The 25,463-nt window shown below is 38.4% G+C and overlaps 1 protein-coding gene across 1 annotated transcript in view; it reads right to left on the bottom strand.

Annotated features, from left to right (window-relative positions):
• The window catches only part of sv2a (synaptic vesicle glycoprotein 2A), an 885,655-nt gene extending 861,850 nt beyond the window's left edge, over nucleotides 1-23,805 (bottom strand). The window contains exon 1 of the mRNA XM_028794012.2: nucleotides 23,538-23,805. The gene's annotated coding sequence lies outside the window, so the exon portion shown is untranslated. The remainder of the gene's footprint in view (nucleotides 1-23,537) is intronic.
• Nucleotides 23,806-25,463: the final 1,658 nt, after the last annotated feature.

The raw sequence follows: 25,463 nt of genomic DNA, 5'->3' as shown, positions 1-25,463 counted from the left end.
TTCCTTTCAGTCTCTGCAATACTACTGTAAATCTTTGGGTCACATCTCAGTACAACCTTGCATTCTAAATTCAGCTGATATATTATTTTAGGATCTTAAGCTGTTTAAAAAGGCCCACAGTTTTCTATCGTAAACTGATCGGAATAAAGGATATAGTGCAGTATATCATGCAGGCCCTTAGTTTACCACATTAGACCTTCAACTTTACCCCATTTTAGCACATTTTAGAGTTACTTAGTTGTTTATTGAGTATGACTCACTAGGCAGAGACCCTGTGGCAGACCCAGGAAACACCAAAGGGATTATACCTGTCACCTATCTTGGGAATGTCAGGGAATTCCCCAAAAAGAGCAGGAATGTATGGCTGGAGACAAGGAAGTCTGGGCTAACATCATCCTTTCATCAGGAAGTGCGGTCTCATAAAATTAAATGAGATGATGGAATACTCTGGAGATGAAATGGTTTTGACAATACAACAATCCCATCATGTAGATCATACACAGAGGTATTTAAAAATCCAAACAAAAAATAAATTGATCACATTGTAATAAGTGTTAAATATAAAATAAGGACCATTATGTGCATCTTTGTGTTTGAACTTGCGACAGTATTGTGTGCATTTGTAAGAAGCACACCAAAAAAGATGCAGCAGAAGCTGTCAGAAAAGCCCAATCCATGAACAAAAGATCATGTCCTACTCCAACAGGACGAGGAAAAAGACCCCTTTAGACATGAGCATAGAAAGCAGCATGAGAAGTAAACCCAGGTCTTCAAAGTTAGCAAAAGCACTGATAAAGCTGATCCAGCAGAATCCTTCAATTAAACTGTTAATAATATGCATTTGTAGTGACAAAATATTGATTGTGCCCAAAGATTATTGTGAGCAAAAGCAACAACTAGGAGATGATTCACGAACTAAAAGACGTGGTCAGAAATGAGTGAGGGTCAAAGCCATAGATATAAATATTAATGAGTCAAAGATTATTAAAAGGCTTAGCAAAGTTCAAAGTCAGGAAACAGAAGAAGTCAAAAAACAAAAACAAAACCTAATTCTACGGCCTAATAGAAAAAGAAGCAAAATATATAAAAACTAATGCTAGGGCCTACTAGGAAAAAGGAAAAAACTATCACTAAGAATAAAAGAATACTGAAACTGCTACACTCAGCCATATTTATACCGGAATTCTCGATGATATCACTAATCTGGACCTCACCAAAAAGCAAACAACAAGGTGTTCAAGAAAATAAAATAAATATGTCAGTAATATAGAACAACACCCACAAGAGTTAAGCTAAGTTCAGAAATGAATCTATTAAAACCCCAAAATATAGTCAAAAATACAAATATAAAGAAACAGATACTATAATGTGTGGAGATTAAAGAGAAAGTGCATTTACTTCAGATGTTAGGAAGCATTTCTTCAAGCAAAAGTTTGTGAAAATCTGCAATAAAATATCATGTAGTTGAAGCAGCGTTCCCAAGAACTGTTAAAAAGTATCACAATGTGACAATTGGACAGCTTATTAACTCATGAGAAATTAGCTTTATGAACGGAATGGCTTTCATGCGTCTGAAAAACGTTTTATTGTTTGTTTTTTTAAACATGCAGCATTGTTCACCTCTGTGCATACAGAATCATGACCCAAATATTAGTGAAAACAGTTTGTTAGGGTATAATATACTACCACCCTTATTACTGATAAAATTTGTATTTAACAGTAATGTTGTACCATACTGCATACTCAAAACGTCTTTCAAAAATCAAGTTCAAATCAAGTTCTCTCGACTGTCTGTCATACTAACAACTCTTTCCTCTCCCAAGTTCATCTTTGGCTGGACCTCTCGTCTCTCCGCGTTTCTTCTCTCCAGCAGAAGCTGTTTTATTCAGAAACATTCGCTACAAAGATATCTCTAACTTCTCACTAGAAATCTGATGTCTGTATCTCCTTTCCATTTTGGCAGGCTTCATTTTTCACTCTTACTCTTCTGGAACTCTCAGCAGCAGTGATCAATGGGTTCATATCAGTGGGTTCACGTTACAGGAAGACATTGCACAGTCGGATGAACCATCATTATCATTGCTCTCCTTCTTTCTACCTACATTTTTTCCAATGGGGCCTGACATCTGGGTAGTGTTTCCCTCCAATGTTTTGTTCAGGCATAGTTCTTTTTACTCTTTCGATGGAGCAATTTTATTGTTATTGCTGTTATTATCATTGTCTTCTTATTAACTTTTTTATTTTATGAGAAATCTACTGATTATCACTTTTTCTATTGCTAGTTATTGTTATTTAAACCTTAGTGAACATTTCATCACAAACAAAAAATCAAGTGTTAATCTGACTATGGGATGTAAGTAGTGACATGAATAATGAAGCCACAGAAACAAATTGAAGAATTTCTGGGTTTTATTGCAAATTAATCTTTACTGATTCATTTAATTTTTTTTTTTAATTTTCTTTGAATGAAAGGAAAACACAAATTTAAAAAAACTGGTTGCATACAGCAAAACCTGGATAACTATGTTAATAAAAAATGGAAATTTGACAGATCTGCAGGGAACTGTGATCCTGTCCAGGGTTGGTTCCTATCTTGCTTTCATTGCTGTCTGCACAGACTCAAGCACTCAGGGATTCTTTACAGTGGACAAAATAATTGATGACATTTTCCCTACATAGAACTGGTTTGAGCACTGGAATTTAAATGCATAGCTGCTGGTTCATTCCTTGTTTCTGAGGCACAGTGTCACCCCGAGCGTGGCACATAACCAGCGAGTCTGTCAGTTGTAAAATCATAAATGTAAACAGCTGTAATGTTTCCCAATCTTAAAAAAATCACAGTGGGTAGAAATGTCTGCCATATACATAATTAATGGCCTTACTTAGGAAAGGGAAACATGTTTGGAAACTGCATAGAAGGTAAGCAGAAATTCACAAGCAACTACAACAAAGTAAAGAAAAATATTTGTGTAGGACTATACAAGACTGTGCTACAGGGCACCGTCCAATGACAAAATTAAGAAACTAATTACTAGCCAAAAAACTGCATTCTGAGTCACTTTTGTTGTGAGAGGCACTTCTATGCTGATTTAGGAAGCAGCCTGTTCTGGAAAGAAAAATGGTTCAGCACTTCTCTTTTATGTCTATCACAATGTGTTGACTCCATCTTCAAGATGTTGCCTAAAAGCACCCTCTCAGAAGTGATGCAGCCGAGCAGCATTAAAGCACAAATTGCCCACCAATAACTTTTTTTTGTCATAGCATTAAGCATTAAAGAATTAGGCTGAAAAGCAGCAGCTTCAATGAAAATAGCCAAAACATACTGGACCCAGACCATCCTTTCTTCAGCAAGTATGTGTTTCTTTAACTAACTAGATATTTTGGTTACACTTCAGTTTAGGCATCTTATTAAGCACATATTAACAGCCTCTAAACATTTTATTAGCTACACTGTTAACAGTTGACTATCATTAAAAATAAAATTCTGGGCATACGCTACTATGTTGCTTATTTTATTGTTTTATATCCAGTAAAAATGGCCTCTACCCAAGCTTTACAACATGCGAACAGTTTATAGCTATTTATAATTGATACCCAAACTAAAATGTTACTGATATTTCTTTAATATTCACGTATTTTCCAAAACATTTTGTCCTTGCACAATACATAAAGGATCATGAGAACTTGCTATCAGCACATGATGTGTAGATTTGTAGAAGTCTGTCCACAGAATCTTCTGAAAGGTGCTAGAAAAGAAAGGGGTTCTGCAGTTGCTATTACATGCCATTTGTGTGGAGTCCCAGGCTAAGCTAACGCCTAGTGTTCAATGTGGGTTTCTCCACCATACCATAAATATGGTCCTATACAATCCTTACAAATCTTCAGTACCAAAAATTAAAAAAGAGAGAAAAAATGTGATAATCTTTGGCTTCTTAAAAATAGTGAAAAAGTATTATAAAAGGCAACCCAGAGCAAGCTAAACCAGTCCAAATGGTGATAATCAAAAATCCACATAAACAGACCAAGAGAAGTTGAAGAACCAAAAGATCCAAAACGTACTTACTAAATAAAGAAAGTTCAATAAACTACACTCTGTGTCAGTCAGTCTGGAAATTTCTGAACCTCTGCCAGAAATACAGGTAAAGGGTGATCCTCCAGCTGAAATGTCATGGTGGCCCTGCCAACTGAAATTCTACATACAGGGCACACAAACGAGAAAATCCGGAATCAGAACAATCCTTACTAATCTTCAGTACCAAAAATTAATAAAGAGAGAAAGAAAAATGTGATAAACTCTGGCTTCTTAAAAATAATAACTATTTTTTTATAAAGTAAAAATGTATAATTGCATAAAATCAAAAAGGCAACTCAGAACAAGCTAAGACAGTCCAAATAGCGATTATCAACAATCCACATACAAAGATCAAGAAAAGTTGAAAAACCAAAAGATCCATGACGTACTTACTAATTAATGAAAGTTTCATAAACAACACTCAGTGAAAGTCTGGAGAACCTGAACCTCTGTCTGGAATATACAGATAAAGGATGATCCTCCAGCTGAAACATCACAGTGGCTCCATCCCCTGAAACTCCACATACAGGGGACAGGGCACACCGCTGAATACAATACAACTATCATAACATATCATTGCAAAATTAATAACCAATATCAAATGTTACATAAAACAAAAGGAAACCAAAACAAGATTGATAACAAAATATGAAAGCTTATATTTAAATGACAAGAAAAAGACAAACTAAACAAGAAATAAACTTGAGTCTGGGCAGCAATCCTGGCTGTACAATAACAATTAGGTGCCAATGCTGGCAGAATAATAGCTGTGTTAACACACTTCTCATTGACTTATGTCTACTTTAAGTAGGTACACGACTTCATCATGGAAGTGTTCATGGTTTTCATGGAAAGAATGATGGTTCAGCCAAGCCTTGTCTGCATCAGACTGATCACCAACACAAACAGAAAACCCTCAATGCGGCGATGCAGTCAGGATGAATCCAAACCTCCAAATGGTCATGGTTTCCCACATATAAAGTGGGTTGCTTTTTGTGCTTTAGGGTTCTGTTCACAAGCAAGCAAGGAGGTGAACATGAGACTGAGCAACAAATTCATTCAACAGTGGACGTTTCACCAGCACTGTACAAAACTGAGGTAGTAAAGTGTGAGGTAACTGACCAAAAGAATGAGACTGCATGCACCAATAGCCTTACTTTCTGTCAAACGTTCAAAGCCTAAGCAACATGGAAGGATACCCATGCAGTAATGGTGTGCCTCAAAGTAAGGAGGAAGTACCTCAGGTGATCTGCTCATGAGTGAAAACACGTCCAGAGTGCATCCTACAGGTACAGTCATCTCTAAAAATGTGTGTTATGATTTTAAAATCAAGACAGCTGATAATTTATTTGTACAGTTTAAATTGGTCACATTGCCATTTTTTATTTAGTTTTAGTCACTGCCATTTTGTGAGTTTTCTAAAGCCGGTAGCAATACTGTGTTTATGGGTAATACGGTATATATAAGATGGTGACGACTTTCTTTCAATGTCCAAGTTGTTAAATACTTTGCAGATCGAAAACATTGTGTGCAACAATAGTAATTCTTCTCAAGGAATCTTGTTCTCTCTTTTTGACTGTAAGTTTGGTTGGGCTTTGTTATTTAGTGTTCTATCCGATCTTTTGGCTTCAGACCCTTGCTACTTAAAAGGCAATGTTTCTCTCTGTCTTCTTCGAATCATGGTACTTATCATACGGACTGTCATTCCGCTGTTGCAGAACATCAACTGGCCCCATGAATGCCTGGCAATTCCAATGGAATACCTGAAGAATGTTGCTAGATAGAGGGTGGCCTGGCACCTTACTGCTACATCACTCACTGGAAGCAGCAGGAGTGAAGTTAAAGATTTATCCTACTCTGTCTCCCTTTTTTGAGAGACACTCCAATCACAATTAAGGAACACAATTTAGAGTCGTGGAGGAATAGCATCATTAGTCAGATCTCAGGGCTGACTCCATTTGTCGTCACCATCAGAATCACAGAGACTAGACTGTATTTGTACTGATTGCACAGGGCAGGCAGTAGAATTTTTTTTCTCAGTGCTTATAGTATTTACTGTCTTAATGCTGTGTTTGTTCTTTATTTGTACTTTTGTCTGACTTTTTCTGCACTGATAGATAGCTTTCTGTTTGGTGGTCTGTTCAGCTCTGCAAATCAAGTTATAATGTGAAGAGTGCTATAGAAAAAAAAACAGTGATTTACTTGTTTGAAATACTTATCCATTTCCTTCACCAACAGCTAAAAGAATCATCTCATTTGATTTATTGATTATTTATATATTGATATTGCAAGCACAAACATAAAAATGAATGGACATTTCAATGGCATAAACCAACTTGTTTTAAAAGGGTAGGTTAAAAACAAAAAACCTACATCCTTTAGGTTGATGCAGACTTTTGGATACATACATATATTTTTCTTTCAGTTTCTTCTTTTATTTTGCAACCACGGTGTATTGCCATTATGAGCGGTTTTAGAAGGATCATTCATATAATATTAATCCAGTGCTTGATTTATTTCTAATCACTAAACTAGTCAGTTTGCACTTAACAACCTTGGCATTTCTTGAATTGCATATTTAATATTAACTATAATATGCCTCTTTTAAACTATTATTAATATTAATAATAATAATGTAAATAATATGTAAAGGTATAGAAAAACCTCTATCATATAAAAGAGCAGTCAATTGTATGGTACAAAAACAGAGCCGTGAGGTCCAAGGGACTTGCTGTAGATCTCCGTGATCAAATGGTGGTGAGGCATAGATCAGGGCAAGGGTATCAAACTATTTCCAAAGCTTTGAGTGTTCTCATGATCACTAAGGCCTCAATAATTATGAAATGGAAGAAGTTTGGAACCACAAGAACTCTTTCTAGAGTAGGCCACCCTGCCAAACTAAATAACTAACTGGATAAGCAGGGCTTTTTCTTGTGGATTTCATCAAAAACCTAATGGTCAATCAAACAGATATTCAGAAATTCTCTGCTGCAATGGACCACCTTTCAGAAGGACAACCATCTCGGCAGCACTCCATCAGTCAGGTGTTTATGGAAGAGTGGATAGATGGGAGCCACTCATGAGTAAAAGGCATATGACAGAGTAAACGACAGTAAGAGCATGACAAAATAATTTTTTTGGTCTGATGAGACTAAAATTGAACTCTTTAGACAGAACACCAATTACTATGTCCAGTGAAGACAAGGCACTGCTCGTCACCTTCCTAATCCCATCCCTATGGTAAAGCATGCCATGGGGTACTTCTCAGAGACAAGGTCGGGATGACTGGTCAGAAATGACGAAAGAGGTCCTTAAGAAAATCTGCTCCAGAGTGCACACAAACCTGGGACTGGGGTGACACTTCACCTTCCAGCATGACAAAGACTCGAAGCATACAACCAAGACAATGCAGGAGTAGCTTCAGGACAACTCTCTGAGTGTTCTTGAGTGGCCCAGCCAAAGCCCAGACTTAAACAGCATAGAACATCTGTGGAGAGAGCGGAGGATGTGCAATGTTTGTGGAGGCTTACCCAAGAAATAATCATCCCATTTGATGCCATCTCTTCTGTGATTCATCTGGCTCTCACCCACCCGGAGAGAGAAAGACTCCTTCGTCAGATTACTCTTCCTGGATTTTAGTTCTGCCTTTAACACCATCATCCCCCAAACGCTAGTGAACAAACTGTTACTACTTGGATTAAATTCAGTACTCTGAAACTGGATTTTGGATTTTCTAACAAACAGACCCCAGACAGTCATAATCCAATTCATTACATCTTCTACCATCATTCTCAACACAGGCTCCCCCCAGGGATGTGTTTTTAGAACCCTACTTTATACTTTGATGACCTACTGCATATCTCACCATCAAAACAATCACACAGTGAAATTTGCAGAAGACACAGTGATGATAGGACTTGTCACTCATAATGATGAGTCAGCATACAGGATGGAAGTGGCTAAACTGGAGGTTTGGTGTAAGAGTAACAACCTTAGCATCAATGTAAAAAAAATAAAGAAATGATGGCAGACATTCAGCGGACTGGCACTCTCAATCATCTCCCCCGTTTAAATCAGCGGAGAAGAGGTTGAAATTGTCACCTGCTTCAAATACCTAGGGGTGCATATTACAAATGACCTCTCTTAGAGCTACAATGCAGCCTGCCTTTTAAAGACAGCCCACCAACACCTCTACTTTTTGACGAGGCTGAAGTGGGCTGATCCGTGCCCCCCAATTCTGATCTCCTTTTACAGGTGTGTGGTAGAGAGGATCCTTACCTCCTGTATTACGGTCTGGTACAGCAGTTGCTCAGCTGCACAAAGGAGAGCACTCCAACGTGTGGTTAAGTCTGCACAGCGGATCATCAGTAGCAGCCTGCCCAGTACCAAGGACATTTACACCAGCAGGGGCAAAAGTAAAGCCCCCTCCATTATGGAAGATGTCACTCATCCTGCACATTGGACTGTTTGCCCCCCTCACATCAGGCAGGAGATTGCACAGCTTCTGGGCTAGCACTACCAGGTTCAGGAACAGCTTCTTCTTGGTTGCTGTCAGACTAATGAATACATCATTAGTACATCTGACTGTACACTTTGCATTTTGTTTCAGTAGTCTCTTATACTAAGCTATTTGTTGCTACCTTTTTACTGCTGCATATTAGCTATTATTTCATTATCTTACTTTATTTTATGTATTAATGTTATTTTGTTCTATTTTATTGCGTTTATCTGTGATACCTTTATTTCACATTTATGAGGTTAAGGGGCTACTTATGGGGTACTTTTTATTATAAAGTTTTTATGAGGTTTTCATGGGCACTGTTTAATTACCAGGACCTGTGTACTGAATTTCATTTCTGCATATGGATGTTGGAATGACAATAAAGATCCTTGGGCCTTGAAGAAGACTCAAAGCTGTAATTGCTGCCAAAGAGGTTTCTAAAAGTACTGAATCCTTATAGGAATGAAAGATTTCAGATTCTGATTTTTAATAAATTTGCAAACCTTTCTGAATTCATGGGTAATTGAGGATATATTGATGGAGAAATGTATTTATTTAAAATTAAATCTACATTGGGAAGCCCTGTTGGGTTCCATGGCATCACTGGGTGCTGCGTGATTCCTGATCCCTACTTTGTGGGGCTTTCGTCTTAAATGGTAGTACGTCCTATGGACAACATCCTGGCACCAGAAGTAACCCTCGAGACTTAGATAAAAGGAGATGCTCTGCCTCACCCAGGCAAGTTGGAGTCGGGTGGAAGAGGACAAAGCTTGTGACTCATATGATTATAGTGGAGGGTGAATTACCCCAACAATGAATTTCAAAGGAATTATTTCTAAATTCACAATTTTTTTAATTTAAGTGATCTGTATTTTTATTGTTGTAAAGAACTATTATTATTATTTACTTTTTAAAACTGGTATTGTCTTTGTAAAATAATACTTTTGTCAAAAAAATAACATATTATGCTATGGTACTATTTATACATTTGTTTTTACACATTTTGTAAATAAAATATGCTCAGTTCCAAAATACTATGTCAAATTTATAGTATATTCATTTACCCAATGTCAGTAGTAAACTGTTAGTTTTCTTTGGCATCATTTAACACGAACTATGAACTTCATTAAAACAAATATAAATGTATAGTCTACATAAAATGCATACATGAATGTGAATATGTAATTCAGCTAATACTCCATGTAAACTGCCAGAATACAAACAGAATGTTGTAGAGGTAATACTCTAGCAAAGGGTAAAACAGCAATGATCCTTCATTTATAAAAGTCTTGCATCATGTGATTGGCTGGGTGGGGTGGTTTTAGAGGGACACTTACAGCTTGGCCTAGGGAAGTGAAATGCCAGAGCTGACCCCACACAACACTCCCCCACTAATATTCCTTCAAAACTTTGGAGAAAATTACAGGTACAGCTTATTGTTTTTTTAGTAATCTCGTAGTTTGTAGAAAGTTGTCCACCCCTAACCATGTAATATGTTTCACCAGAGATCAAGTTTAACATACCAGTCTTAGAGAAATTCCACAATTGTTTAGTATAGATCCTACTACACACCATGAGGACAAAGGAGCATTCAATGTAAATCTGGGATGTAGTCTTTGAAAAATAGCAACAGGGAAGGATATAGGAAAATGTATTAAGCAGTAAAAACTTAAACAGTGAAATAATGCTAGTAATTAAAAATAAAACTGGGCAAAACTGTTAACAGGCAGTGGAAAGGCCATCCAACTGGAGCAACTGAGAACTCCGTTTAAAGAAAGCGGCTGAGGCTTACAACACCTCTTAAAGAATTTGTCATGCATGGCGAATATTACAGAAATTTTGCCTACTGCAAATACCCAAGTGCTTTAATCTTGACTTCACAGGACAGCAGCCATCCATTTTCTGAAGCAGCTTATTCCAGTTTTTATTTACAGTGGATTGGAGGTATCCATGTGGGTCCCACTCATAAAGGGTCATTTTAGATTTGACAAATAACCTAACAAGTACGTCTTTAGGATGTGGGAATAAATCTAGAGTACCAAGACAAAAGCACATGCAGGTACAGCTCACTGTGACCAGGCCAGTATTTCACCTCATTGTCTAATCAATATAAAGCAGCACCGCTAACTATTAGCACATTATGCCAATGAAAATACTTGTTGGGAAAAAAATAACTTCAGATTTCTAACACTGTTACCTGCAAACCAGATAAAGACTCAAAGTGACAGGAAGAAAGCTATTTAGTCTAAAAAGACAGCAGTGAATGGCTTTAGCCTTAAAAATAAGCATGATAGTGCAAGGATAACATTGTAGATAATCCTTCGTGCTTCATCGCAGACCAGAAGCACAGAGGCAGCAGTTTAATTTTTTTTTAATTCTTATCAGCATTTTAATCTACTAGGGACAATTAAAAAAATTAGCAGAAAAATTACACGGTCTCTGAAAGGAAAACCTGCTGCACTGCATAAAATACAGGAACAAGGAGATGGTTTATATTTTAGCTTGACAATGATCTAAAGCATTCACAGTGTAGAGGCATAATGATGACATTAATACTATGTGGTGCTGTCCCTGGCTGGACTCAAAAATTGATGATCATCAACAGTCTCCATTAAACTTAAGCAATTTAAGAAAGAATAGGAAACAAAACTGTCCAACTTTGCAAAGATTATCCTTTTACAGCTTAAAAAGAGGGGGCAGGACTCGGGGTAACTCTAAATTTACTATTTGGCTTTTCAATTTTCTTGTAAATCACACCAGGCAAGTGAGATTAAACAGCATTCTCCCCTCCATACTAACTGTTAATACCAGAATGCCCCCGGCTGCGTATTGTTTCCCACAATGGACAATTTATATACAAATGAGTATATATATGAATGTTTAATAAATATGAAGGCGACACAGCACTGGTGAGGGTCTTAAAGGCTGACACTCTGTCCAGTCTGAATTTGTAACCTGTAATCAGTGTGAATTTCCCATCGGGATTAATAAAGTATCTATCTATCTATCTATCTATCTATCTATCTATCTATCTATCTATCTATCTATCTATCTATCTATCTATCAGTCAGAATTTTGACAGAGACTTTTCCAAATGATGCTCTAAAATAATACTTGTAAAAAATGGTAGTGTGGCCAGAGTGGTTCCTGGGCGCGATGTGGGCTTGGGTGCTTCCACACTGAAGTGCACAGGTGTGGGATCGCCTATGTCCGTGATTGATGCCGGGAGCTACTAATCGCTGCACCTGTGCCGCGTCCCCATTATATATAGTAGAAGCACGAGTGAGGAAGGGAGAGAAAGAAAACGGAATGGAGGTTAAGGGAGAAGAAGGCCGGAGGTGAAGGGGCCGGTGCATGAGTGAGTGAGTGAGTGAGTGAGTGAGTGAGTGAGTGAGTGAGTGAGTGAGTGAGTGAGTGAGTGAGTGAGTGAGTGAGTGAGTGAGTGAGTGAGTGAGTGAGTGAGTGAGTGAGTGAGTGAGTGAGTGAGTGAGTGAGAGCAGGCTCGCTGTATTAACGACTGGCAGCTGGGAGTAGAGCCCCTTGGTAGAGTTTTTGGCCAACACTCGGGGCAGCAAGAAGTGGTCGCTCCTGCTGAGTGCTTAAGAGGAGCAGGAGTGACCGGAAGGTGGTTTGGCTCATCGCATAAGGCCGCGGAAGGCAGGGGGAGTTGGAGGTTTGGGAGGTTAAAGCCCCGGCATGAGAACCCTGGTCGCTGGGGAACCTGATTCTCAGTCTGGATGAGCTGAACGAAGCCAGGCATTGGGAAGCTACCACACCAGCAGGAAGAGATGGTCAGCTGCAGGTAGGGCGACTTTCCTGGTGCAGGGCCTGGATGGGAGAAGCAGGGGAGCTGCCAGCTAAAGAAGGCACCGGGCTTTTGTTTTTAAAGGACTGCTTCCTGCCCTTGTTTTTAACCTCGTTTTTAATGGAATTATTTATTTATTATTTATTTTAACCTCCACTTTGGACCACTTGTTTTTAATGGATTATTTATTTATTGAGTTTTGATTGCACTACACTATTTGAACACTTTGGATTTCTTTTGCTGGTTTTTAATAAAAGCACTTCTGCACTTTACACCATTCCCCTTGCTTTGTTTGGTGTCCTCATTGTCCAGCTCATCCAGTTACATTACCGATGGTGTTGGGTTCAAGGGCTCCCAAAAGGGAAGTGGGAGCATGGAGCAAGACCCACATCATCACAGTGCAAAGTGTCTTTACTGTACATATTTGCATATATGTGTATGTAAGTTTGGTTCTTTATACTGTATTTTCTCCTTCTTTGCCTTTTTATATTTAAATCCTATGTCTATTTTTTTTTTGTGTTCTTTATTATGCCTTATACAATTTCTTGTATTAGGAATTTGTTAGTTTTCGCATACCCCTTGGGGTCAAAGCACAGGGTCAGCCATTGTACAGCGCCCCTGGAGCAATTGAAGGTTAAGGGCTTTGCTCAAGGGCCCAGCAGAGTAGGATCTCTTTTGGTAGTGACAGGGATTCAAACCGGCAACCTTCTGGATACCAGCACAGTTCCTTATCCTCAGAGCCACCACTCCGCCCTTATGTCTATTTAAGCCTATTGTCAAAGCACAGGCCAAATAAATTTCCTTATATGGGATAATAAAGTTAAAGTTTACTTTAGACTGAGTTTAAATAGTGATTTTCTATTGATAAATTATAAGGGATCTGTAGAATATGTTTTCAGCAATAAAAGTCGTTTGTGGTGGTCAATGTTAAAACATCTCAATTTTTTTAACCCCAATTTTTCTTTAATTATAATTCCATATAGCAACAAATATTTTTGCCCTATGTATGATTTTGCTTGCCTGGCTCATAAGACACTGAACAACAAAACACTTAACTGCATGCATCAGAAGCAGAAACAAAAGCTGAACTTTACAATAATCTGAGAGATCATAACCATAAATCATACAGTAATGAATAAAGTGAGCTGCTGGCATACACGTAGAAGATCTGAAGGAAAAAAACACACACAAGGCAACATAAGCAGTACGAGGCAAATTTTCAGAGGAGAAAATTCTGTTTTAACAATGAACATGCGGACAGCTCATCACAGGGAGAAGCACAAAGGCACTGATCGCCTGTTCCACTATAAATAGAAGGAAGCAGGTGTCTGTCAATGGGAACTCTTGCCAGTAGCTCAGAATTATTTGGTTGTTAATTACTAATTTTATAACTTTTCTTTGAAGCATTTTAATTGGTAGTGGTTTGAATTTTAATGAATAAATGCATGCATGTTCATTTATCTTGCTAGTGTCTGCTTATTAACCCACCTACATGTTTTACAATTAGTGGTTTTACACACATCCAAACTAGGTACTAGGATTTTGTGTGTGGGAAAGAATAAGCCTTTATAAAAATAATAAGGTATCCAGTTTACAGTGAGGAAAGAGTAAAAATGACTCATTTAAAACCCAAAGAATTAAAACTCTATGCAGACCCACAACTCTGCAAACCCCATTCAGGCTATTCAGCCACACTTGTAATAAACCCCCTCATTTCATCTTGGAGCAGGTGACCCAGCAAGAACAGGAATATCATGGTGGAGCACAAGCATAGTAACAGGTCTGATGTTTTATTTATAATAGTTACTCCACATACCTTCTCAGATGTTTCACTATTTTAAGTCTCTCAGCACTGTAAATTTTGCTAGCTCAGCACATCCTGAGAGTTTGTTTCAGGCAGGAATTGAACCAGCATCTTTGAGGTGTACAGTACTCTATCTTAGTCACTAGGCCAAATTGCTAAAACAGTTAGTTAATCTCAAGCTGTAGTAACTGAGAAATTCTGAATCATTATTTGGTTGTTTTTGTGTAGCATAAATTTTGAGTACATATGTGTTCACTCACATTATTCCTTCCTCTTACATTCATATCTAGATAAGTGACTTTTCTGTTTCATTTTACGGTTTATCTTACCGCAAGCTGTGAGAGCAGTGAGTGATTGTACCAGTAGATTGCACACGCATACCTCTGCCTGTATTTAACTAGGTTAGGTTAGGGATCCGAACTGCCATCAGGTGCAGCCATTGAACAATTGAAACAAGAAAATATACAAGTTAAAGTGACCTCTCTCAAATTAAATTTGAAACAGTAAACTAATCCATAAAGTCACACAGAATGTTCCTCTGTTTTAAGATACATAAATTTGCAAATTCGCCAATGGAAGGTTTCAGATATTTAAAACTTTATTCAGCACAGTTTATTCAAGATTGCTTAATCTTTTCCAACAAATTTCCTTGAAGAATATGTGTGCCTAATTTCAACCAAATCGATCTACTGGGAGCCAGGTGGCAGACAGACAGGCACACGGCGAAACATAGCAATGGCAGTAGGTGCTTTTTTCATTATATATGAACACACCTAAAAAGATGATCAAGCTGATCCAAGCAAGTGTAGGCCAGTAAAATAATCTGGCATCTATTGTGGAAGCAATTTTAACAGAAGATAATTCTGCAAGCAGCTACACCCCTGCTGCTAAGTTCAGTACCATGGACAGGCACCACTTAAAGAGGCTCCCTTCTTTCTTTATTCACTACTACCAGGTCAGTCAATGCTTCCTCAGTCTACTGGGACATAGAAAAGCAACACATTATACTGCTGAACTAAAGGAGGATTCCGTTGCCCAAATCAAAAACTTGATAGAGTTTTGAATATAAAAGTAAACATTCACAAACCAAAACCATGTTTTATAAGGAAAGTGTTTAACAAACTTGTTTCCTTCAATGATCCATTTACCGAACCTTCTTCCAGTCTGAAGGTTGTGGGAAGCTGAAAACCAATTCTGTCAGCAGTGAGCACAAGGACAAAATGTAACTCAACAAGGGGCCAGTTAATCACACACCAACTGAGAGTCTCCAACTAAAACCAAAAAACTAGAGCTGCTCCTTATTCACCATTAATGAGCGTGTTTAACACTTTAAAAATGTTTCCAATTCCATTTTTTAACACAGCTCCTAAATACATTAATTACTGCACTTCACACTCAATGAAACTGCGCCAAATGAACCCAGGCCTATTAATAGTACTTGATCATTTCCTGTGTTGCTTCTTGATAATGGCCTTCATCCAAACACACCATTAGAGATGCCACTCATCCTTTGCAATGCAGGATGGCCCTGTATTGGAACATAAAATACAGCATACCATATTGAATCAGTAAGGGACATAATTTGTCCAGTATTTTTATATGCATCATTTCATATATACAGTTCACTAGCTCTTCAAAGGGCAGAGAATAACATGAGAACAATTAAAATGAAACCAGTTATACAAGCAGAGTGAATGCATTTCATTTTCATGTCATACCAACATTTCAGATGGACAATCACTACTCTCTGAGCAAGACTGCATATCAGCCATCATCCTTGTCATTATTATGCTGTGCTCACATACCTATGGTGTTAAAGAAAAAAATAAAAAAGTACAGTGGAATGTTTACAGCAGAGATGTCTGCTAATGCAAGTTTGCCCTTGAAACGTAAGAAGCTGTCAAGATACAGATTTGAGTGTGAGACAGAATGTCAGTTGATCAGCCCTGTCCCTGGCATTGAAAACGTTTACCGTGGAACTTTTTAGGTTGCCCGTAGTGAAATACTTGACCTGAAACAGCACGGTGCAGATGCTACCCACGTTCAAGCAGCAAAAGAGCAAATGAGAGTGGAATCGCTTGATTCTTTATACTTCACTCACACTTCCCACAAAGCAGACATGGTATGTTGTTGTTCTTTAATTTTATGTTATCTACTGTAGCCTACATTGTAACTTACATTAATGTTTATTAATTCTGGAACCAATAAAAGTAGGCAATATTCAGTGCAAATTGATCATGCTAAAATTTCCAACCATATGGGCTGAAGGTTAAGATAGTTAGGCTTATTTTAAAATTCATAAATGATACATTCTAAGACAATGTGCAATAACAACATCTATATAATTTACCCTATCAGATACATATTTAGACATTTTTTTTTGGTCTATCCTTTGCTAATTCAAAGCCTAATCTATTCACATTTTCAATCTAATTAATGACTTTTCTCCCGATAACAGCTGCAGAGTTGACTCGTGTGAAACACATAGTTAAACACAACCTCCACTCTAACAGTGTTGATTGAGCACAAACGCTGAGCCACGATTTGATGTTTCTGGGTTTTTTTCTCATATTTTATCATTTGTTTAACTGTTAGTGCTTTTGGCATGTTGTCTTACAACATAGCAGTCCAAGCCATACGTGTTGGTTTTCCCACACATTATAGCCACCCCCAGAGGATGGAGGGGAATGTTTGGTGGTTGTTGGGCATTGTTTGTGTGACACAAAACTGCTCAATATACTGTAATCATTTAATATGCATAGGCAAGTGATTTTTAAAACTGTTTTTTATTAGAAATTAATTACTGAATTATTTCTGCTTTATAGAAAAATATTAATATGCTTGAAGGAAATACTTGCAGGAAACATACAGTTCATTTTAATTAAAAGTTTTAATCGTTTAATTAATTGTAATTACTTTTTTTAATGAACAGCAGCCCTACCAAAAACCAAAATATTTCTCAGTCTTCTTTTATTGGCTAATTTGTGTTTCATCTCAATGCATGAATGCAAGCTTTCGCAAAAATATTACAAGCTCTCAAAATAAAAATATAGCACTATGGCCGGCCTGGTTTACAAAATGGGTGGACGGATTATTAAGCAATACCACACACTGGCATTGTATGATGCAAAGCTATTCATTCAAAAATCTTTCCAGATAACCAGAACACTAAAGAAAAAATAGAAACACTGTCCAGACTATGGACGGCCTTTTAGATCAAGTATTATGAAGCATGCCATTTGTTCATTAAAAGACCAATAGAATTTATTTATATACTATAGATTCTGAAAGAAGAAGAAAGATTCAATTTCCCACATTCTGATTATTCAATGCCTTCCTTAATGCATTCTCTAAACAAGTGCATTTCGTCATTGCTATATTTAACAATCGGACAAAATTGCCTTGCAAATGTATGTGTGTATTATCATTCAGGATCATTCATCTTTAGTGTTTAATAGGTTTTGGCTTGTCAAAGATTTCCACACAATGAGCGTCAAGCACATCAAAGCAGCCCACTGATAAGCAGAGCTCAGAAACAGAGCGGTTACCCTTTTTTCTTTAATAATGTAGTGAAATAACACACATTACCCTCTAGAAAGAGCAGCATAATAGTGAGCTAATGGGAGTCAAAAAAGGATAGCTCACATCACTTGGGAAGGATCGCTCTGAAAGAACAGCGCAAATACTCGTGAATCTGATAAATACAGTCAGAATATCTGGGAATGTAAAGTGGTGTGAATGTAATAATAATATCAAGCTCTTAATATAATACTCAGTATTGCTTCCTGAGTCCAAAATTTCCAAATTTCTGTAGCTTCAGATTACTTCATAAGACGATTCAGGCAAAAGTGTGACATGTATTCAAATAATTCCACAGGTCAACTACCTTTGTTTTTGAAAGTTTTAATAAAATTCAAAGTAAAAATAGTTCACAAAAGACTAAAGAGAAAACTTGATATTACAAAAAAGGAAAAGTTCTTGTATAAAGAAAGTTCTGTTTAAGACTTACATATCTTGTTTTATTTCGCTGTACATATGGTCATACAGTCATACTTTCAAATGTTCACATATTTGTAAAACAGTCAGAAAACTGTATGCCATTGTTCTTTTTGTAAGCCCATACTTCTCACCCACAGACTATTTCCTAACTGGCTAATTTATATTCGATTATTGCAAAAAGAGCTGAGAAAGTCTCATGACATGTTAGCTTACAGGGGGCAAAAGATTCTACCATTATCTGAGTATTATGTGAAACAAATATACTCTATTCAAAAAAGCAAACACTTGAATTTTAAAATTAACATTAAACTTTGTAACATTGGCTCTTAAACTCAGTGATTAGTTCCTTCCATTTGTTTATCCATCAATTTCCAAACGCTGTCTTAATGTATGGACACAACAGGCACTGACTGGGGGGCCCTAGGAGCATAAGGACCCACGATGTTTCTGATGCCTATGTATGTTTCTGTTTTGCTAACAAAACAGGGGCCCCAGCACACTACTTTGGCCGGGGACCTATGATGCTGTTAAGAAGGCCCTGATTATTCAGGACTGGTTCATTGAGCCTGTTCCAAATGGCAAGTATCTACATTATAATAAAACAAACAAAAAAAGGGTACCTCCTAGGTAGCCTTGACATAGCCTTCATCCTCTTCTACATTTACTCCAAAAATCTGAGAAAAATCAGAACAATCTCAAACCTGCTTAATTGAATTCAGAGTCACAGTGAAGCAGAACTTATCCTGACAGCTTCAAGTTCAAGGTAAGAAAAAGGCCTGGCTTCTAATAATGAAACTGGGCAGAACGAAAGGCTACAGACACTGTGGACCTCCAGGACCATAACTAAGTACCCCTGCCAACAAGAATCTATTATAGGTTCCCAAAAGAACCATTCTTGTGAAGATTCAAGAACTTTATTTATTTAGATCGATATCAGGTTATAAATAAAAATAAATAAATGATAACTTCTTCTTCTTCCACAGCTTTTTCCATTTTTATATAGGGTCGCTATTTTTTTTTTTTTTTTTGACTAGACTCCTCCAATAGATAGATAGATAGATAGATAGATAGATAGATAGATAGATAGATAGATAGATAGATAGATAGATAGATAGATAGATAGATAGATAGATAGATAGATAGATAGATAGATAGATAGATAGAATTTTATTTGTCCTTAGAAGGAAATTTGGCTTTTTACAGAAGCTCAATGGTTTGAGATTAATTTTTGAGGTTTATTTCGCTTAGTCAGTTGCCTCCCAGATCTCTCCCCCAACCCCGACTCTCCATGGTCCTTGACTTCCTTTGAGGGTTAGACTCATTCCTCTCACATTTCTGACACCACCTCTCACCATGTCTTCTGCAGCTTCCCGCTTCCCCTTCACCTCCATCTTGCTGCACCTGGTCACCCAATAGTCCTCTGCCTTCCACACCACATGCCCGAACCGCCCTAAGTCTGTTTTTACTCACTGAATATATTTAAAAAATAAAATGCTGTTTTCAAACATACTTAAAGCAATTTCGTCACAGGGAGTCAGAGCCTGCTCCAGTGCAACTGGGAACAAGACAGGAATCAGCCCTAGCCACAGTGATAGTCCGCTGCATGGCCAACTGACACACACAATGCAGGGGACAATTTTAAACCACCAGTTCATCCAACCTGCTTATCTTTTGGGGTTTGTAAGGAAAACCCATCCAGAAACAGGGAGAGCATGCAAACTCCACACAGATAACAGTTGGGCACAGGATTCAAACCCAGGATGCTGGAGTAATGAAGAAGACGTGCTAATTACTCTGCCACCATACCTCACTATATGCCCTCTACCCAGGGGTGGGCAATGTCGGTCCTGGACAGCCACAGTGGCTGCAGGTTTTCATTCCAATCCAACTGCTTAATTAGAAACCAATCCTTGCCAATCTCCGATCTTATTTAATTTTATGGCTTGTTAGTCTGCAATGTAAGATTCTTATATCATAGGTTTTTTTCCTTTCCATGGATGTCATTCAAATGAGTTGAAGCCTAAAACATATCATTTTCAGTCTGTCACATTTTTCTATGAAGTTATTTATTAAATCGAACAGTGCATGATGAACAGACACATATGTAAATGGAAACAAGCTAGATGGGGAACTGCTGGCTGCTTTGTCATTTACATCTCATTACTAAAAAAGGAGCCATTAAAAACACTGAATGCAGCTGTATGAGGCTGAAATAAGCAATTAAGTGTGGGGAACCTTAGCAAATGAGATCACTAAAACGAAGAATCAAAATGTCACTTGAGCAGTAAGTGCTTCATCAGCAGCAATAATTGACTTCTCATTAAGAAACTGGGTTGGAACAAAAACCTGCAGCCACTGCAGCTCTCCAGGACCGACATTGCCCACCCCTGCCTCTACCCAAAGACCACCTAAAGGGAGCTGGATGAAAGCATATATTGTTTGAGACCGCTCTTGGTGCTAGTCTATCCAGTTCATAACTTGTCCACATAAAAGGGGTCTTTGCTGTATCCACTTTTCCAGTATTTGCTTGAGGCCTTGCTTAAGAGCAGACAGCTAATGTTATTCTCTTCCCCTTGAGGACACTTGGAGCTGACTGTCTGATATTTGTTTTATTTGAAAGCACTGGATCCATTATAGGGTTGCAGGGAACCTCGAGTGGAAGGTAGGATTCCATTCTGGATGGGATACTACTGTATAACAGGACACATTCACACATTGTTTCCCCAATCCTCAACATACTGTAATTATCAATAAACAAGCCCTAGAACCTGAAGTCTAGAAAGAAAATCTTTTTAAAAATGGGAAAAAGTACAGACTTCACATGGGCAGTTAGCAGCCTGGGAATTGTAGCTTGAACAGCACCACTAAGCAATGTGCCACCATGGTGAACGGTTTTTCCTTTACGCCTTCCTTAACACAAGAGAAAACTTGGAGATCTCCCCTTCATATTGTTGGTACACACTGAGAGATGTAACTTCAGTGTGGTGGACTTCTAACCCTGAGATTGTGCGTTCACATCCCACAAATGACCATTAGAAAGTCACTTCAATCTGTCTCTGTTCCAACTGGAAAAACAAATGAAATGAAACCAATTGTAACTCAAATATTGTTAAGTTGCCTTGGATGAAGGTGTCAACCAAATAAGATAACAAAAACTTCAACATATTGTAAAAAGACATATTTTCTTTTAATTTCTACTTATTTTAAAAATATGGCATTTTAGCTCTTCCTTTTACACTAGTCAAAAATGTGCAATCCATACCGTCCATCCCTTTTCAAACTCACTGAAATGAAATTCAGGCTTACGGGTTCAAAGTCTATCCCAGCAGCTTTGGGTTCAAGACAGGAACAAGCCCTCATTTCGGCACTAGTCCATAGCAGGGTCCTCACACATCCACAATCACCCAAACGATATCACTTTATATGACCAGTTAGGTTATTTAGTTTTGCCTTACAGGAGCCTAGATGTAAGAATCAATGGCATTTGATTTGCACTTTTCTGCTTCACCAACTCATTTTTTCCACTGAATAAATCATCTTAAGATAATAAGCAAGTCAATAAATACACCTGTTAGAAATACACACTAAGAAAATTTTCTAAGATAAACCTCATTTTTAATGACAGTGTCACAGGAAGCCAGGGTGTAACCTCACTGCATGATGTTCAGTTGAATGACCAGCCCTGAATGGGTCGCCAGTTCACTCGCTTGCATTAGGTCCGTTTCACTTTGCCTCTTAAGACCTGAGTATGTCTTTGGACTTTAGAAAAGGAACCACAGGGACTGAAGGAATATCAAGTGAATACAGAGAGAAGGCGCCCGTGGGAGTCAAACTGGGGCCTAAATGATGAGCAGCTCAAACACTAGAATTTCTTTACTATACCACCTATTTTTAAAATATTTTTGTTTCCTTTGTTGGACAATGGAGGTAGACTACCAGCGTGTTTTGAATCATGGTGAAACTGAAATTTCCAATGGACTAAAGTAGAGACACCCCACATCTGCACACATTTATTTAAAGTTATCAACATCAGCACTTCATACCAGCAGCCATCACATCGGGTACACGTTACCCAAACAGGACACTTTCAGGTCTCTTACGTTTAATGGCATCATGTAATATAAAAATGCACAAAGCAAGGCGCATGTGATCTTTGGCCCAAAGCACGGCATACAGTAGTATGTGACACGTTAACTATGACAAGGTCACTGTAGCAGAACTAAAAGCCTGGATACAGGCAATGGCCCCCATTCCTCGGCAAAAGCAAAAGATTAAAGAAACCACGACAGTTCATATCAGGCATTTTGGGTTACCTACAACTACTACACGAAAGAACGTGTAGATTTCCACAAGGTCATCGTGTCTCCTTGAGGAGAAGGATGGGAGGAGGAATCAGGCGACTTATTTGTGTTTTCACCCACAAACCAAAAAAAAAAAGCGCGCTGTGCATTTATTCCCCTCTGGCTGATTTCTAATTAAAAGTGCCACAATTTCCAGAAGATCGAAAACCTATTTTAGGCAAGGTTACAGAACAAATAAATGGCCCTGCACCTAACACAGTCACATTTCACGTTCGCTGCAGCTGCGCTCTCCGCCTTACACGAATGGAAAAACTCCGTTATAATGATAGACACAGGAGGGGGGGAAAATACCAAAACGAATCAACCGATCCCAACGGGTAAGCTCGTTTAGATCAAGATGTTGTCTGATAATGGACAATCCCGAAGACAAACAGCTGTCAATCATCGGGATGTGCATTGGAATCACGTCCGACTGCCCTTTTTGAGCTCGCCGCCTCAAACAAGCAAATGTTTGCATTTTGCATTGACGGCTGAATCTGCAAATGCAATCTTACTGTCATAAAACCATATAACACACCCACACAGTCACATATATACTCGCATATATAGATCTATCTATAAATATAAAAATGCATCGTGACGCTATAGAGCAAGCATTAATTAGATGCTAAAAATAGCCTTTACATGACAGGTTGCGCAAACACCAATTTGCAACAATGTTTATTCAAGCGTATGGGTATCTATTCTTACTGCTTTCGATTTTCTTTCAGTTTTCGCTTGATCTCCTCTCATATATGGCACCAACTGACTAAAAGGATTTAAAACAATTAATGACATCGGTGTACGTTTTGATTAGAGCAAGCACTGCACACTATTTCATACAACTGTCTCCATCCCCAACATGCTGGAAGCATTAAGCCCATGCAAAAAAAATGGCTCCGTCATTTATATTTATTACGAGCATAAAAAATAAAATGCAGTTCGCCTGCAGCTTCAGCCTCAAATAAGGAATGGGGCGTATAAATGAAACGCATTATTATTTAGTCTCCACTCACCTGGCGGTTAGATCGCACGGCTGCAAGCAACAAGATACGAGAGTCTTAGGGATCCGAAAGGACAGAGGTCCGCGACAAGGATGCTAAGTGGAGCCGAGAGATGCTTGAGAAGAAAATGATGCTCAGGATACAGAAGTGAAATTCAGTAAAGCCTTCCCCCGTACACCTCACTCACCCCGTCACTCACTCAGCACCAGGGACGCACCATTTCCCACATTCACAGAGGGGGATTGATGCTTTGCAACTCGCTCGTCCTTTCTCTCGGGCCCGCATTCAGTTGAGCGAATGAGCAGAGCGAATATGCGCTCCACAGTGCGCGCAACTTCGAAATCTCCGTCACGTGCTTCCTCAACAGCGTGCACCCTGTCCCTAAGTAGTACGCTCCATCTATGTGTTGCGGCATGACATGAGCAAACAGCGGGCTGTCTCCTTGCAGCTGCTGAGAAAAAAATGAACAAGGAAATCCTTTATTTCCAAAGGAGTCCTCAGGGGTTCTGTAAATAGACACAGGAACACAGAGAGAGGGAGAGGGCGACAGATCCGCCGAACCTGAACACCACGCGTCGCGATTGCGTGATTAGACTGTCTCCAGGTGTCCTGCACGCATCTTGAGAACCGCACCTCTCCTCCTCCTCCAGGTGCTTCTGCTTCGTGACAGACCTCGCAGACTCCCAGCCTCTACCAACACCATCTCCTAAATCTCTACCCTTCCATTTGTTCTCTAGTACTCCATTTCATTCATGTCAATAAATTTAAGTGCGTCTTGTAGTTGTGAAGAGTTCCAATGAAGCGCGTGCGCGCGTTAATGTCCGCCTTAATATCTGCTAAATAGAACTCGAACACTCGTGCTTTAAATGTTATCTTTTCGTGCTTGCAGAGATTCGTATCACTAACCAAGACTGGAGTTTGACATTTACAATGGGTCTCCAGAGGGACAGACAAAACTTAAAAATCAGAGTCACAAATGAGACAAATTTGTATTGCTACATATTTACATCACATCCCATGTCACATATTGGGATTAATAAAGTATCTATCTATCTATCTATCTATCTATCTATCTATCTATCTATCTATCTATCTATATGAATTGTCCGTAATCTAAGATTACAATAGAAAGTAAATCTCACTTACATTAATGCATTTAAAACTTCGAAATTACGAAAGAGTACCCAAGTACCTTTAACGATATTTAAATTACAGAAAATATTGCTTTTCAAAGTTTGTCTACGTATTTTAATTGTGGCGAAATAAGCACATTTTATATTGTAATATTAGGGTTCGACCTAGTTAACTGATATGAAAGTTGGAGCGTTTTCTGTTATCTATTTACTTCATCAAAGAGACACCTTTTTTTCGTCAGGGGGTATGTGTGATGTGTGATGAAGACTAAGAACACCACGCCGCTGTTTGTACAGGTTGGCATATGAGCCCCGCACAAGTGTAACTACTCTTTTAATCAGTTGTGCCAAATACACAGCGCTGGATTGGCATTTTACTGGGGTCTGGGGTTCCTTGTAGAATCATTGCTTTAGTTCTTTTCATATAAAACTGGTTCCTTGTGCTTTCAAAAGGTTTCTAATATGTGGACAAAACAGAAATCCTTAATGTAGCCTACCTAGCAGAATGCAACACATGAAGAAAGCCTGCACTTGTGTTATGTAGTAGGCAGGAATAATTCTTTAAAAACCAGGAACACATTGGTGTTTGTAAATCTGTTGCTTGTAAGAATCCTGCCAAAACCTCTATCCGGCCTGTCGCTCTGACGTCGCATGTAATGAAAACCATGGAGCAGCTGTTGCTTCACCACCTGAGACCACGCCCTCGACCCTCTGCAGTTCGCATACCAGGAGAAGGTTGGAGCGGAGGATGCCATCATCTACATGCTACACCGATCCCTCTCCCACTTGGACAGAGGCAGTGGTG

Source organism: Erpetoichthys calabaricus, chromosome 2 (genome assembly GCF_900747795.2).
Source record: "Erpetoichthys calabaricus chromosome 2, fErpCal1.3, whole genome shotgun sequence".
Taxonomy (NCBI): Eukaryota; Metazoa; Chordata; class Cladistia; order Polypteriformes; family Polypteridae; genus Erpetoichthys; species Erpetoichthys calabaricus.
Note: the sequence above shows the minus strand (reverse complement) of the source record. Positions and strands in the feature narration are given on the sequence as shown.